Source organism: Frankliniella occidentalis, unplaced genomic scaffold (genome assembly GCF_000697945.3).
Source record: "Frankliniella occidentalis isolate FOCC.00 unplaced genomic scaffold, Focc_3.1 Scaffold149, whole genome shotgun sequence".
Lineage (NCBI taxonomy): Eukaryota > Metazoa > Arthropoda > Insecta > Thysanoptera > Thripidae > Frankliniella > Frankliniella occidentalis.
The window spans coordinates 675,885-690,153 of NW_026267276.1; the positions used below are offsets into that span (position 1 = coordinate 675,885).

Genomic DNA, 14,269 nt, shown 5'->3' on the forward strand with positions numbered 1-14,269 from the left:
GGGGTGCGTGGCGACACGACGCGGCGTGGCGTAGCGCTGCGTGGCGAGGCTGGAGCGCGACAAATGTGGCGTGCAGAGAAGGGAAAAGAGGGGGGAAAAACAAGCCCGAGAGAGCCGGGCTGGCCGTAAGAGGCCGCGTGATGAACGTCTCTCGCGAGCCAATCTGTCCGTCTGCGTCTGAAAGAGGGCCATCACCATTTGTCGCTCTGCTTTATCCTCTCACTTTCTCCCTCTCTCCCTCTCCCCCTCATTCTCTAGCTTTTGGGCGCGCTCTGTCTCTCTCATCCTCTCGGAATCGACCTTGTCTGCTGCGATTACGAACCTCCTCCTTAAGCGCTCGGTTTATGAGCACCATCACACTGGGAGATGAGGAGGCTGTCAGTCTAGCTGGCCGTCGTCGTAGGTTCGCCTGCTTGTCTGTTTGTGAGATGGTTCGTCATTCGTGGGTTCGCCCGCATGTGCCTGTCAGTTTAAGTGTTATGTCTGTAGTCTGCACGATAAATGAGAAAATGTAAATGAAATTTAAGGATAATTTCCACTCGCCAGGTCACCATATAAAGGCATTATTACTTAAATTCGAATTTTCACTATCACTTTATGACTTATAAAACATGTTGGTCTATGCAATTTTTAAAAATAATAAAATATTTCATAACGGCGCAACAGAGCCTCGCCGCAGAAACATCACTGAGCGTGGCGTGGTGGGGCTGGGGGACGGGGAAGGGGCGTTGCGGGGCTCAACTGCAAGACAAAAAAAAAAAAATAAGATAAAATAATTTTAGAAAAAGACACCAGCATAGCTGAAAGTGTTCACCACTCAGCATAAAGTGAGGAGCAGTAGTAGAATTAGACTGGGGTAACCGTGCGCATTGCATTCCCTCCCCTCGTCTGCTGGCGCGCGCGAGAAGGGCCCTCCAAAAGCTCCGGCCAGCCTGCTGCGCGCTAAACCGAGCCTCACCGCATCCGCGCCACGCCGCCCCACAACACGGCCCGAGCATGCTTCCCAAGCGCTGCTCCGGACAGTGGTATGGTCGGCGCACCGGTTGCGGCTTCTGGTGCGAGAGAGCGAGATCGAGAGTGAGAGAGAGAGAGAAAGAGGGAGAGGGGGGGGGGGCGGCAGTGTGCCACCGCATGTACCGCGCAAGATTAAAACAAAGGAGGAGGGGGTGGGCAAGGAAGACAGCTCGGACATAACCGCTGGCGTCAAGAGTTGACCAACCTACCTCTTCTCACTCTCTCTAACTACGTATTTCTTTTTAATGAGTGGTCGAAAACAGAGCCTTTCCCTCGTCCCTTCTTCAACGCTACCACATTTGTCACTTTTTGCAAAAAATTCCTTCAATTTCATCCTGGCTCCTCTTTTTACGTTTACTCGAGATTTTTTGAGATTGTTCACTAAAATTTACTGAAGATGTCCTGCAGTAAAATTTAAAGAACAAAATAAGCCATTTTGAGTATATTCGAACTGATCTGATTGTTGGGAAATGGAGAATCCCCGCCGCGTGAGACGAGACGCCGAGTGGCGAAAAGCTAGAAGCGGGGCGAAGGAGGAAGTAGAAGCGGTGCAGAAGCAGAGCTGAGAGTGAAAGAAGATGAAGCACATTTTAAAGCAGAAGCGGGAGGGGGTGTAGCGGTTAATAAGTGGAGCAGAAGTGGAAGCAAAAGCGGAAGCTGAAGCAATGCAGACGCGACGCCGAAGAAGAAGGGCGCCCGCAGAGGCGGCCCTCCCGGCGGGCAGTGCGTCGCGGCGAGTGGCCTACCCGCGGCTACGCGGGGGCTGGGCGCGCTGGGCTGGGCCGCGGTGGCCCTCCAACCAAACCAACAAGCGCTGCCCCTGCTGCTGACAGTGGACCGGGATCACGGGCCAGAATAAAATACATCGCATGAGGTTCCGTGGCAGTGGCAGTGGGATAAGGGGGGAGAGGGGTGAAGTAGAGGACTACTTGGAGAGACCGCGCGCGCGCGAATTTCTAGCGAAGCACTCTACAAATCCACAGAGGGAGAGGTACCCGCGCCCGAGCCCCGCACCACTCCACGCCTCCACTCGCGCGCCACTGAATGTATGGGCGTGGGCGGGATGGGGGGCGGGGCGGGCGCAGCTCGTGATGGCGCCAGAGCGGCGGCGTCATGGGGGCGCGAGCATGTGGCGCGGGAACTTCAAAAGTATAAAACTTAAGGACATATGTGAGTAGGCTACGCGTGTCGCCGAAACAGTGGGATACGACATCCCACTGTTTACACAATATATATTTGCTATGATTTTTCTAGATATTGCAAATTCACAAAACTATTCGGCAAGCAATAGTTGGCGAGTGTCGAGGTCAGTGTTGTAAAGGTACAATACCGACCCTCAATTTACAACAAATCTTGGAAATCACAAAGTACGAAACCCCCATATTTTGGCGAAAGAGATATTTTTCAGCGTGTAGATGTAACGCGTCGCGCCCGGGCGTGTCGGTGCGGCGCGGCTGGCTGGCGTCACTCATCTGGCGCGTCACTCACGCTGCTCTGATTTGCACACGGGGGGGTGCGTGGCGACACGACGCGGCGTGGCGTAGCGCTGCGTGGCGAGGCTGGAGCGCGACAAATGTGGCGTGCAGAGAAGGGAAAAGAGGGGGGAAAAACAAGCCCGAGAGAGCCGGGCTGGCCGTAAGAGGCCGCGTGATGAACGTCTCTCGCGAGCCAATCTGTCCGTCTGCGTCTGAAAGAGGGCCATCACCATTTGTCGCTCTGCTTTATCCTCTCACTTTCTCCCTCTCTCCCTCTCCCCCTCATTCTCTAGCTTTTGGGCGCGCTCTGTCTCTCTCATCCTCTCGGAATCGACCTTGTCTGCTGCGATTACGAACCTCCTCCTTAAGCGCTCGGTTTATGAGCACCATCACACTGGGAGATGAGGAGGCTGTCAGTCTAGCTGGCCGTCGTCGTAGGTTCGCCTGCTTGTCTGTTTGTGAGATGGTTCGTCATTCGTGGGTTCGCCCGCATGTGCCTGTCAGTTTAAGTGTTGTGTCTGTAGTCTGCACGATAAATGAGAAAATGTAAATGAAATTTAAGGATAATTTCCACTCGCCAGGTCACCATATAAAGGCATTATTACTTAAATTCGAATTTTCACTATCACTTTATGACTTATAAAACATGTTGGTCTATGCAATTTTTAAAAATAATAAAATATTTCATAACGGCGCAACAGAGCCTCGCCGCAGAAACATCACTGAGCGTGGCGTGGTGGGGCTGGGGGACGGGGAAGGGGCGTTGCGGGGCTCAACTGCACAGCAGTCACCGCAGAGAAGAAACATTACCTGGCGCTATACAGCGAGCCAGGCTGGAAGGGTCTAGGACGGAAGGGAGGGAGGGAAAGGGGGCACTGCGATTTAATCGGGCCAATGTATTTTTCCGAGAAAACGGAGCGCAAAGTTGAGCTCTTGCCGGAGCGCGAGAGGAGAAGCGAAGGGGCAGGGGCAGGGAGAGAGAAGGTAGAGCCAGCGCTCGTCCGACTTTCTCTGACGAGGAAAAGGCATCTGACTGCACACGCAGTGCTCCTCGCTACATCACAGCACGCGCCATGCACGAAATCTCTCGCGAAAAAGTTGGACGGTAGCGTAGATAATCCAAAGGCTCCGAATGGAACGAGAGATACAGGGAGAGAGACGTATAGGGAGAGAGACAGGTAGATGGAGGGAGAGAGAGACGGGGAGGGCGAAGGAGGGGAAGAGAGAGAGAGAGAGAGAGTTTGCGGATTTGCTGGGAAAAGGGGATGGGGGGGGGGCTTCCTAGTAAGAGTATTGTATGTGGCACGGGCGGCTCACGTGCGGGAGCGAGTCCCGGCTCCTACTCTTGTCGACACTACTTATTGGAGGCGAGCCGTCAAGTCCCGCCACTCCCCAGCACACCCCCTCCGCGGGCCCCATTGTACGGATTATCCCAAAGTATTGTCGCCCAGTCGCACGCCAACGTACACACGTTGCATATAAAAGTATGTGTGCGTACGTGTGTGTGGACCTGGTGGGCCAATGCCGGAGCCGGGCGAAAATATCTGTGACGAGGACACAAGGCGGGGCTGCTCCCCTCGTCGAGTTTGTAAAATATCCACATGTTTGCAGCTTTTATGATGCGCGGTTTTGTGTTACTACACCTTTTATGATTTGTTGCATAGAGGTGCGCTCCACTTTTCCTTGCTTATCGTTAATGGACAGGAATGGCCGTATCGCTCGTATCAGCCCCCGCTGCCCCAGCAGCTCAGTGCGGCCGTCACAACCGGCGCTCACCAGGTGTGGAACCAGGATCATAGAGTGGCAAAGGGGGGATGGGCGAGATGGGCCACAATAATAAAAAGAGCCGTAAAACAACCAAATTAAGAACCGGACATAATTTCGACAGTTCAAATATTTGTTTGGACGCGTTTTGCACACTGTAAAAGTTAGTCAGGGGTACTATGCACGCCCCTAGGTTTAGTTTGGTCTAGCGACCGTCCGGTATAGCGTGACACCAGAGATGATACACATGTTCCCCGCCACATTTCACCCTTGTGTTCGGTTTGTTGACATGGCCACCTAAATCGACCTGAATGGGACATGAAACCACTTCTCAAAATAATTCCATGACAGATCCATTAGATCAGGTCGACACATCAAAGCATTGGGACGTTGTGATTGGGGTGGCATCAACCAGGTCAAAGTCTCGAACGGGAGGAGGGAATGTGGCAGGGTTAAGGTGTACTGTACAGGAGAGAGACCAAGACAAACAGACCCTTAGGGGAAGCCTCTCACCAAGGTCGTGGCTTATGCCCCACAGCCCCCCACTGTTAAAAAAAAAATTCTGGAAATTCAGACTAACTTCTTCAGGCTAAGCTGTCTAAAACGAGTTTTCATATTAATTCATCGAAATTCTAAAAAATTCCTAAGTCTGATAATTCATACTATAACTACTCTAAACCAGAAATTCAGACTAAATTCCTTTAAATTCAGACAAAATTTCTAGAAATTCGGACCCTGAGTATTCAGAGTATCTATACTGCCAAAGGCATTTCGGACTAGATATCATAGGTAATTTTGCTTAGACAAAAATTGTTGAATTTTCAGATTTTTTTGGACAGTGTCATTTGGCTTTCTGCAAACTTTCAGTACAATCACCCGGTACATCCTACACACACACGCCATCCCTCCACCCAGCACTTCCACACCATTTTCGTGTCGGGTCACCCTCGCGGGTCTCCCTCTGTCTCTCTCTGCCTCCCTCCCTGCTGAATCCGCGTCTGTCGCGCCAGGCAGTTGATTAAAAACAATTACTCACGGCTCCGGTCGGCGCGGCACAGCGGCGGCGTGGGTCGACACCGGTCGACACTGATGACAGGCTGGGGCCCGGCCTGGAACAGAATAAAACGCGCTCAGCTAAAAGGTAGCGCCACGGCGATGCGCCGCGTGGGTCGCCGTCACGCCCTCCACGCTGTCTCTGTCTCTCTGTCTCTCTCTCGCCCTCTCTGCCAGACGACACCGCACACGTGTGCAAAGCCCACTTACAACACGCGCTACTGTGTTCTCTCTACTTTTATTGCACCCCTCTCCCAATTCCTTTTCGTTTCTTTTCGACAGAACAAACACAACCCCACAAACGTGTCGTCGATGATTTGTGCGGGCGCGCGTCGCGTGTCGCACTACACCGGCCGCCCCCGCAGCGACCTCGCCCACACGTCCCACACCTACTTCACGGGTTCGGCTGTCAAGCACTGACTGCACGGGCCGCTGGGCTGGGCGCGCGCGCACGCCCTCATACACACACGGCATAATACCCCTCGCGCACAATGTCACCCCACTGCTACCTGTAAAAGGGCCGTCTGTGCTTGCTGCGCTCACAGAGATACACAGTCACACAGTCACACTCACACACGCACTGAACTCTCTCTCTCACACACACACACACGCACACACGCACTGAACTCTCTCACACACACTTACACACACACAGAGCAGAAGCGCTCAGATATTCCATCTCATGCTGATTGGGCCGGTTGCCGCGGCTTTGTGCGTCGTGATGTCGCGGTCCCCCACCCCCTCCCTCTTTACCCCAACCCTCCTCCCCCTCTACCCCAATCTCCTCCACTCCCCCTGCTGCCACATAGCACCCCGATGGAGAGCGCCACCCCGCACCGCCCCGCACCGCCCCGCGTACCGATACACTCCTTTGTGTTTACACCACCGCCCCCACCCCCCTCCAAATAGCAAAGCCAGCGTTTGCGGCGGCTAGGACACCGGGAGAAGGGCTTGGGTGTAGGGGGGGGTGCGAGGGACGGAAAGTGTCGCCTGACGTGCTCCTATGGGGCTCTTCCTGCTGCTCAGGACGCGAAGCGCGAAGCCACAACAAGACCCGTGCGGAGGAAGGGGGAGGGCCATAGGCTGTGGGGGACGTCGGGCAGGAAGGAGGACGGCCGTCAGAGTGGCCTTATCGAGGGTGGCGCACCTGGGCTCCGCTCCGGGGGAGGAAGGGAAGGAAGGGCGAGCCGGACCACGAGATCCTGGAGGATTAGGCGATGATTTAATCAAGTTGGATGTTTTAATCCGGCCTGGCCGGAGCTCCGGCGGCCGGCGGCGGCGGTGGCAAACTCCCGGGACCCGTCCGACCTCCCGGTAATGAGAAAAAGAAAACTTTTATGCCCGGCCTGGCGGCCCGGCGGCGGCCGCCGGACCGACCGGCCCGTCGGTCGGGGTCGGTCAGATAAAGGAGGGAATGATGATAAGGGAGCGAGGGTATCGGGCGCGCAGTGTGGCCGCCTCCTGGAGTTTTCTGCAGGAGAAAAGCCGGATGTATTCGCGGCTAATTGGTTCATTGCTATCGGATCGCCGAAGTTATACAAAACCACCACCTGCTCTCGGAAACGAGCTCCCCTCCGTGTATTTACTTCTCTGTCCTTTTTTTGTTTTGCTCGATATAATATGCCGATGGCGGGCCCAGCGGGATGGCAAGCAGCAGGACGCTGGTTCCTTTCTACGGGACCCAGCCAGCAGGATTACGGGCAGCTTAACTTTCCCATCACCCGCGGCGGCGGTTCTCGATAAAAGAGCATAATCATCCATCAGACTTCAATATCGCTCCGCTCGAGGGTGTCATTTTGGGCACGCGGCGCAACACACGCGCCACATGGGAGGGGGGGGGGGTTAAAAATTAAGCAAAGGCGAAAATAACAAAGGGAGAAAAAGACAAAAAAAAGAACCAACAAACCGAGAACAGCGAGCGTGTGCGGGCGGCAAATTTCGCCTGGCAGGTGCACGACACAACGGACAACAACAGGGAACACGCAGCTGGCCAGCGCGTTGGCGTTAGTCCAGCGGACCGTGCTGCTCGACAAGAACTAGGTACCTTCGGTACCACGAACAAGCGCACGTGGCTCGTGTAGACGGGCAGGTAAAAGGCAACCTCCGGCCAGCCAAACGCGGGCCGCGGACCCAACGACGGCGGAGCTCGTGTTGACGCTGCACAAACTTGACGGAAAGTACCTCGCCTGCCCCGCCTGCTCCGCCTCCGACCACGTGTAAGGCAGGCACCCCTCGCGCGACACACGGCGGTAAAATTGTTTAACTCGTCCAGAGCGGTATAAGGAATAAGGTTTTAGAGACGCGCTAGCCCCATTTTGTCGGACGGCAAAATCTGTTGAATAACGGGTACGGCCAAAGTTGAACGCCGCGTCGGCGTCGTATGGCTCAGCCTGAGGCTGCTGAGTTCACAGTTTTCGCATTTCATTTTCCGCGAAACTGATTTCCCACCGACGCTGCAGGACACAAGGTGCCCCGGCTGGTACGGAGGAACACCCCCGCCTCATATTCCCCCCAAGGATTCAAATCAAAGTTTCTGCCCCAGCACTACTCGTCGGAAACACTTCTTGGCGGCAAGGAACTCCCCGCTCCTCTGTCCTACGGGGGACGGACTTCGAGCAACTAAAGAAAGCAGGACGTGCATTGCAAAATAAAAAGCGTCCTGCCGCGGAGTGCAGCAGCTGGCGCAGCCTGTAAAGCCAGAGCCGCGCACGGTAAAAGGAAATGTTTATTGTATTTCAAGACCCGTCGTCTTGGATACCATTGCTGTTCTCCATAAGATCCAAGACCAAGGGAAATATACGAAACTTATTTTAACATTCGAACGGGATCAGCAAGTGGGAACTGCCGTACACTGATAGATAAAGTGTGGAACTGACGTGCACATTCACATGATGATTTTCATTAACTTTATTTACCAGCAGATGCGGGTGGCGGTTATCAGCAAAATAAAAGTGGAGGAAGAGGGGGTTCATCCAGAGTTATACTGCCAACAAGAGAGCGCACTGAGAAAAAAAAAGTTCTCCCCTAGTACAAAGACAGTTACGAGTTAGTTGTCTATTGCGTCGTATTTTGATCCCAGAGCTACACATTTAGTTCCCGCGATCAGAAACTTCGTTGAGGCGCAATGAACATGTGAGGCCAGGCAACAAAACTTTTGTCCTTAGAGCGTCAAAAACTTTCGGTCTAGGGACTAAAAGTCCAGTGCCTAAGGCCTAAAAAATTCTCAATGCGCTACGACGACATGGCAATCAAAGGGGCCATACAGCTCCCCAAAAAATGTGTTCTCAATTCAAGAAGATACCCAAAATTTTAAGGCAAATAGGGATTAATTTAATCAGTGTTTACTTAATTTAAGTGTAAATAGGGGTTAAAATAAGAACATTTGCCTTAAAATTTTGGGGATCATCTTGAATTGAGAAAACATTTTTTTGGGTGAGGGCCACAGAAAAATGCCAAATCCTTTGGCATTGCGAAGCAAATGCTTTACTTGCAAAGCAGATATGCTTTGCAATTGCAGTGGATTTTGCATTTTGCTTCGAAAAATATTTGGCGTTTTGCTTTGCAAGGGTTTTACTGTGGACACTTGGGTGGTTTGTAATCGCAAGTCAGTCCACGGCGCGCAGCTATCCGCCCCCGCAGCCCGGATACACTCGGCCCCGAGTACCAGAGAGGCCTCATCTTCACGGCCATTACCAAGTTTGCCCACTTCTAAATGAAGTGTACCGTCGTGTTTGCCTTGCGCTACTTTTGGGGTGCGAATTTCACTCGCGCAGATCGGACGCTGAGATATCAGGCCAGACCCACAGCGGCGGAGGATGGGTGAGAAAAAGAGGAAAGAGGGGAAAATGAAACGAGGAAAAGATGGACGTTGTTTGAAAACAGGCGAGACTAACAAAGGGAAAAAAGGGACCACACCCGTCCTTTGTGAGTTGGAGTGGGCGTTCATACACTCCATCTTTAAAAGGAAAAATCCAGGCAAGCCTGCGGAGTTAAGCCATTTCGAGCCCTGTGTGCGCGCCCTCTTAGTTCGCTCATGTGCAGGCGTCATGTGTGCTTCTAAGCACACGTATGTGTGTGTGTTGTGCAGTGAACACATGGATGTGTAGACGTGCTAGAAATGTCAAGCGGCATAATTAGAGAGCTGCATGATCCACCCACCTGAACTCAACCTGAGCCCCGCGCGCCTCACGCAACAAACCTCCCCCTCCTGTCCCATGTGCCCCATCACCCACTAAAACTAATTGCTTTCCCGTCGAACCTAATTTATTTCCTTGGCCCGCCACCTCAAATTTGTTTTTCCACGCATTTTATTCGTGTTGCTTCACTCCCCTCACTGCCACCCACCCCACCCCCTCCCCGTCCTGCTATGTTCCCCCCACACCCCTTCGCCCGCCTCGGCCCAGCTCAACTCGTTCATTAGAGCGATGCAAATGAGCTGTGTAGAGGCGTTCAGGTGAGTGCACTGCCAGAAGGAGGATCGAGAGGGAATAGGGCATTCCAGCAACGTCATGATTTCCCATTTATTTTTAAACGGTTCGTCATTTCACATCTACGTTTTTGTCACTCGCTAAGCCATATTACCTATGCTTTCAAGCCCCACATTTATTTCGACGAATTGGATTTTCCTTGACCGTACGGGGCCAGTATGCGAGGCAGCCTCAGCCGCGCTGACTGATTGGGGTGGCTGGGGGTTTAGTGAACCCGCCGGCCCCAGCCTGGAAGCAAGCCACTTGGGCCCTACGCCGCCACCGCCGGCCAAGGAGCGAGCGCGCCTAGCTAGCCTAGGCTGCCCTTGCCTAGGATTGGAGGGGACGGCCACGCGAGCTGCGCGAGAGATAGCGGGCTGAGAGAGGGATGAGCGATTTAATTGAAAGCAGCGCGCCTTGGAATGAGCTTGGCGCGACCAGCACCGCGCAGCGTGACGGACTGAGAGGGGTCGTGACGCAGAGGAACATTATATTATATCTTACCATCAGTTTACGGTATGTTTAAAGAGAGGACTACAAGTATACCGCCACAAATTTTAGACCGAGGCAGAGCGAGAGAGCCCGAGAGAGAAGAAAGACGGAGAGAGCAAGAAAGAGCGACCGACCCGAGCGCGAGATAGAGACACACAGAGAGAGAGAGCAAAACTCGGCATACAGTGATCTAAGCAAGCGAGTTGGCAGTCAGCCTTTCCCTCATTCCTCGCTGCACATATCAGCTGACACTCGCAGCTGCCGTTCTCCAGCTGCCGCGCTCCAGATGTGTTGGGCTCCAGCAAGCAACGTTCCAGGCAGTTTCCCTTCCCTAGTTGGACCCCCCCCCCCTCCTCCTCCTTCGGCAAAACACACACACACGCACACTTTTACGCTGCTCGAAAGTGCGCGGCGGTGCGGGGGGATAACGTTACCGAAACCCACACCCACTCACTCACTACCGGGAAACGCAGATCAAAACAAAGCGGAGGCCCGCCGCCTCATCCTCCTCAGCTGAGCTGCAGTGGCGCCCACCCCACCCCTCTCGAATAAAACTCTGGTCGTGGTGCCTTTCGAGTTGGCCGCCGCCGCCGAGCCGCCTCGCCGTTGTGAGGACTGCTCCCCTACCCCACCCCGCCCCGCCCCGCCCGGGGACCTGTTGCCCCCTCGTGTTTCTCAGCGGCGGCGGGTCGGGCATGGCCACATTATCAGCCCGGCCGGGCCGTACATCCTCGCTCTTGGCAGAAAACTATCAAAGTTCGCCGCAGCGGCAAAAGAAGAAAAAAAGTGCTGCGGATGCGGCCGTGCGTGTTGGAATGAGGCCACTGGAGAGGCCTGTGCCTAAACTGGAGAGCCCTGCCCGCCCCTGCCGCTGGCGCCAGCCCCGCCCCCCTTGTTTTCACCGCGCGTCTTGATTCTGCTTTTGTTTTGACGGAAACAAACCACCCTCCTTACTCGCCGCCGGGGCGCGCGCCAACGGCGGCGGCAGTGGGGGCGCCGTCCGCCTGTGAAACGTTTTCCCACACTCGCATCGCATTCCAAAGTGTTTCTGGCAGGGGCCTGGGCGGGGCCCGGCGCTCCTCATCTCATTTCCCTAACGGCTCCAGCGTTAGCCGCCCTGCCCCGCCCCGCAGGGGGGACCCGCCGCCAAGGGCTTCGATTAGCATGGAAAAGGGCTCGGCCGCTCAGGTAGGGCTAGAGCCGGCGACGACGGGGTCCGAGCCAAAGTCTTTATATTCAGCAAATTAGGTGCCAGGCAGCGACGGTAAGGCATACCGTCGCTGCAGGGGGACCAACGAGAGGACAGTAGCTCGGCGACGGAGCCGAGCCGAGGGAACGGCATGTGTCTTCTTTCTCGTACTCTTCATCAGGGTGTTTGCAGCTCGCCGCTGACTCCACCACCATCGCGTACATGCGCGCATTCTTCGCATTCCATAGCAGAATATCGATATCTCGAGTTGGAGTATTTGCGGTCCGAGCAGGGCCATCCCGTTACGGCCGCCATCAGTCTCGCTGCGCGACGTCCTCGTCCAGCGGGGTGGAGGAGAGCCCGGCCCATCAATCCCTCTGCTTCTCCTCCGCCGTCCCGGCACGACCGACCCCGCGACCAAGCGCGCCAGGCAAAAGATGTCGCCCATCAAGCGGAGGGCGCCGGGGCAGCAGCGGCAGGGGCACGCGGCCATGACCACCAGGAGCAGCAGCACCACCACCACCAGCAGCACCACCACCACCACAACCAGCAGCAGCAGCAGCAGCAGCAGCACCACCACCACCAGCACCACCACCACCACAACCAGCAGCAGCACCACCACCACCACCAGCACCGCCACCACCACCACCACCAGCACCACGAGCCCGCAGCGTCGGCGAGCGGTCCGGGCCGTAACGAGGACATACCCCGCGCCATAAGCCCGCCCCGGACCACCCGCAGCAGCAGCAACATCGCCGCGCATGGCGCTCCATGCCGGACTAATTTTCAAAGTGGATTGGGTCTATATGATGAGCCCACGCACCACCAGACCGCGCGACCGCTGCCGCCGCCCCACCCGGCCCCGGCTCTGTTTGCTAATCTGGCCCCCGTATCACGGCGGAAGCCAGCCGGCGGCAGTCGAGACGTGTGGCGTAGTACAGTCCGGGGCGCGAGGTGCGGAGCGAGGCGGGGGCAGGCTACGGGCCGCGGCCTCCGCTGGCCAACGTCCAATTTATGGCGCGCAAAATGAGAGAGAGCGGTCCGGCAAACAGGAGAGAGGGAGGTGGTGAGGGAGGGGGAGGAGCGGCAGGCTCCGGGGGCGGCGATTAAGTTAAGCGCCCTCAAGTACTTTTGTCTCACCCGGCTGAGCCGCGGCGGCGGACGGGAGGCGGGCGGGGGCTGCTCACAGAGGGCTCTCCGGGGCCGAGGGCAAGTCACGGAGGGGGATGGAGGAGTACGCAGTCCGGAGTCTGCCATGTCGATACGATATCGCCTCCATATCATATCGAGGATTCTTCGATATGTCCGCGAAATCGGATGCTGATATATCATCGAGAGTATCGACAGGCATTAATGCAATTGTTTACCGAAATTTCAATGTCAAGCTATCGATATACCCCGATAAATTGCACTTGATATCGCGATACGATATCAAAATCCTGATGTCATCCAAGCTGAAAATGGGCATACGCAGCGCGCTCGGCAGCGCGGCACGGCAGAGTAGGGCGACAACATCGAAGCCCACAACAAATGCAAAGTTAACTCTCCCCGAGAAAAATACACATAGGTAGTGAGGTGTTGTTGGTGGGAATGGTATGAGGCAGCCGTACTGAGAAGAGCGAGCGTGCGGCAGGCGTTCGGTGAAATACGAAGAGCTGCTATTAGCCGTGCGAAACAGAAAAAGAACATACTCTGACGCGGCAAGTGAGAGAGATCGCCAGAAACGCGCGCGTCTTCGATCAAGATTATCTAAGAGGAGGGAGGAGTGAGAGGAAAACCTCCACTTGCCGCCGAGTGGAATAACAAGAAAAGGAAGCGTCGCGCCCGTCTCGCGGGGACGCGGCTGCTGCCGCCGCCTCTACCACCGGAGATTCGTTTTTCAGTTTCGTTGGAAGCAGGGGTGGCGCTCGTTGGCGCCTTCGCCGAGGCCGAGGCAATAATCCGCCGCCGCAAACCTTAAAATTACGTCGACTCGAAAAAAAATTAGGGCGCGTCGGTTGGAGATAAGCGGGAGAGGAGCAGTCCCCGTCGTCCTGCTCTGCCCTGCCTCGCCACGGCGCTCGTCCCCCAGTGCAGCTCAGAGTTATCACAACATGACGATGAGCTTTTCACACGCCCCCCTCTTCTCAACGCCACTGCCCTGCCCTCGTGCGGACCGTGTGGAGGGGCGTTACCGCATTAAGTCGAGCTCCCCGTCATCCTGTTTGCGCCGGCATGGCGAGCGACCCTCCTCCTGCTCCACCGGGGAGACGGGCTACCCGCACAACGTGCTAGAACTATAGAGGGTCCACGTGATTAGGCATTGTGCGGTGGGGCGGGGGCGGACGGGGGCGGACGCTCGAGGGGCCACCTGCAGCCACGCAAACAAACACGCTCCGATTGAAGCCTTGGGGCGGCGGCGGCGGGGCCCGGCTCCGACCCGACCCCTCTTCTTTCACCACGATGACGACGACACAGCATCCGGTTAAAGTGAGCCCCTCTCCCCACCACCACCAGCATCCCCTCTCTTCCAGCAGCTCCGCACAGCCCTCCTGCGCGAGCACGACCTTCGCCATTCCCCGCTCCCGCCTCCGCTCGCAAGTAGCTTCCTTTCTCTCCCCGACATGCCTCTGGGCGGAGGTCCTGATGAAGCTGATTCATAAAGCGGAGGAGGTGGTGGAGGCCGTCGCCATCAAGCCTAGGGCCGGGCCGATGTCACAGCCCATGGAGCTCCCCGCGCCGACCTACCCAGGGGGGGGGGGGGGCGCCGCCGCCGCCGCCAGACCCGCAAAGTGGCCAAACGGCAAGGAGAAGACGCGGTAAAAGCAGAAAAAAAA

General features: G+C 55.8%; 1 protein-coding gene across 1 annotated transcript in view; it reads right to left on the reverse strand.

Annotated features, from left to right (window-relative positions):
• LOC113210312 (prolactin-releasing peptide receptor-like) overlaps positions 1–14,269 on the reverse strand; it is a gene marked incomplete in the record, with an annotated part of 126,780 nt that overhangs the window by 79,508 nt on the left and 33,003 nt on the right. The window contains 1 exon segment of the mRNA XM_052271091.1: positions 5,290–5,362.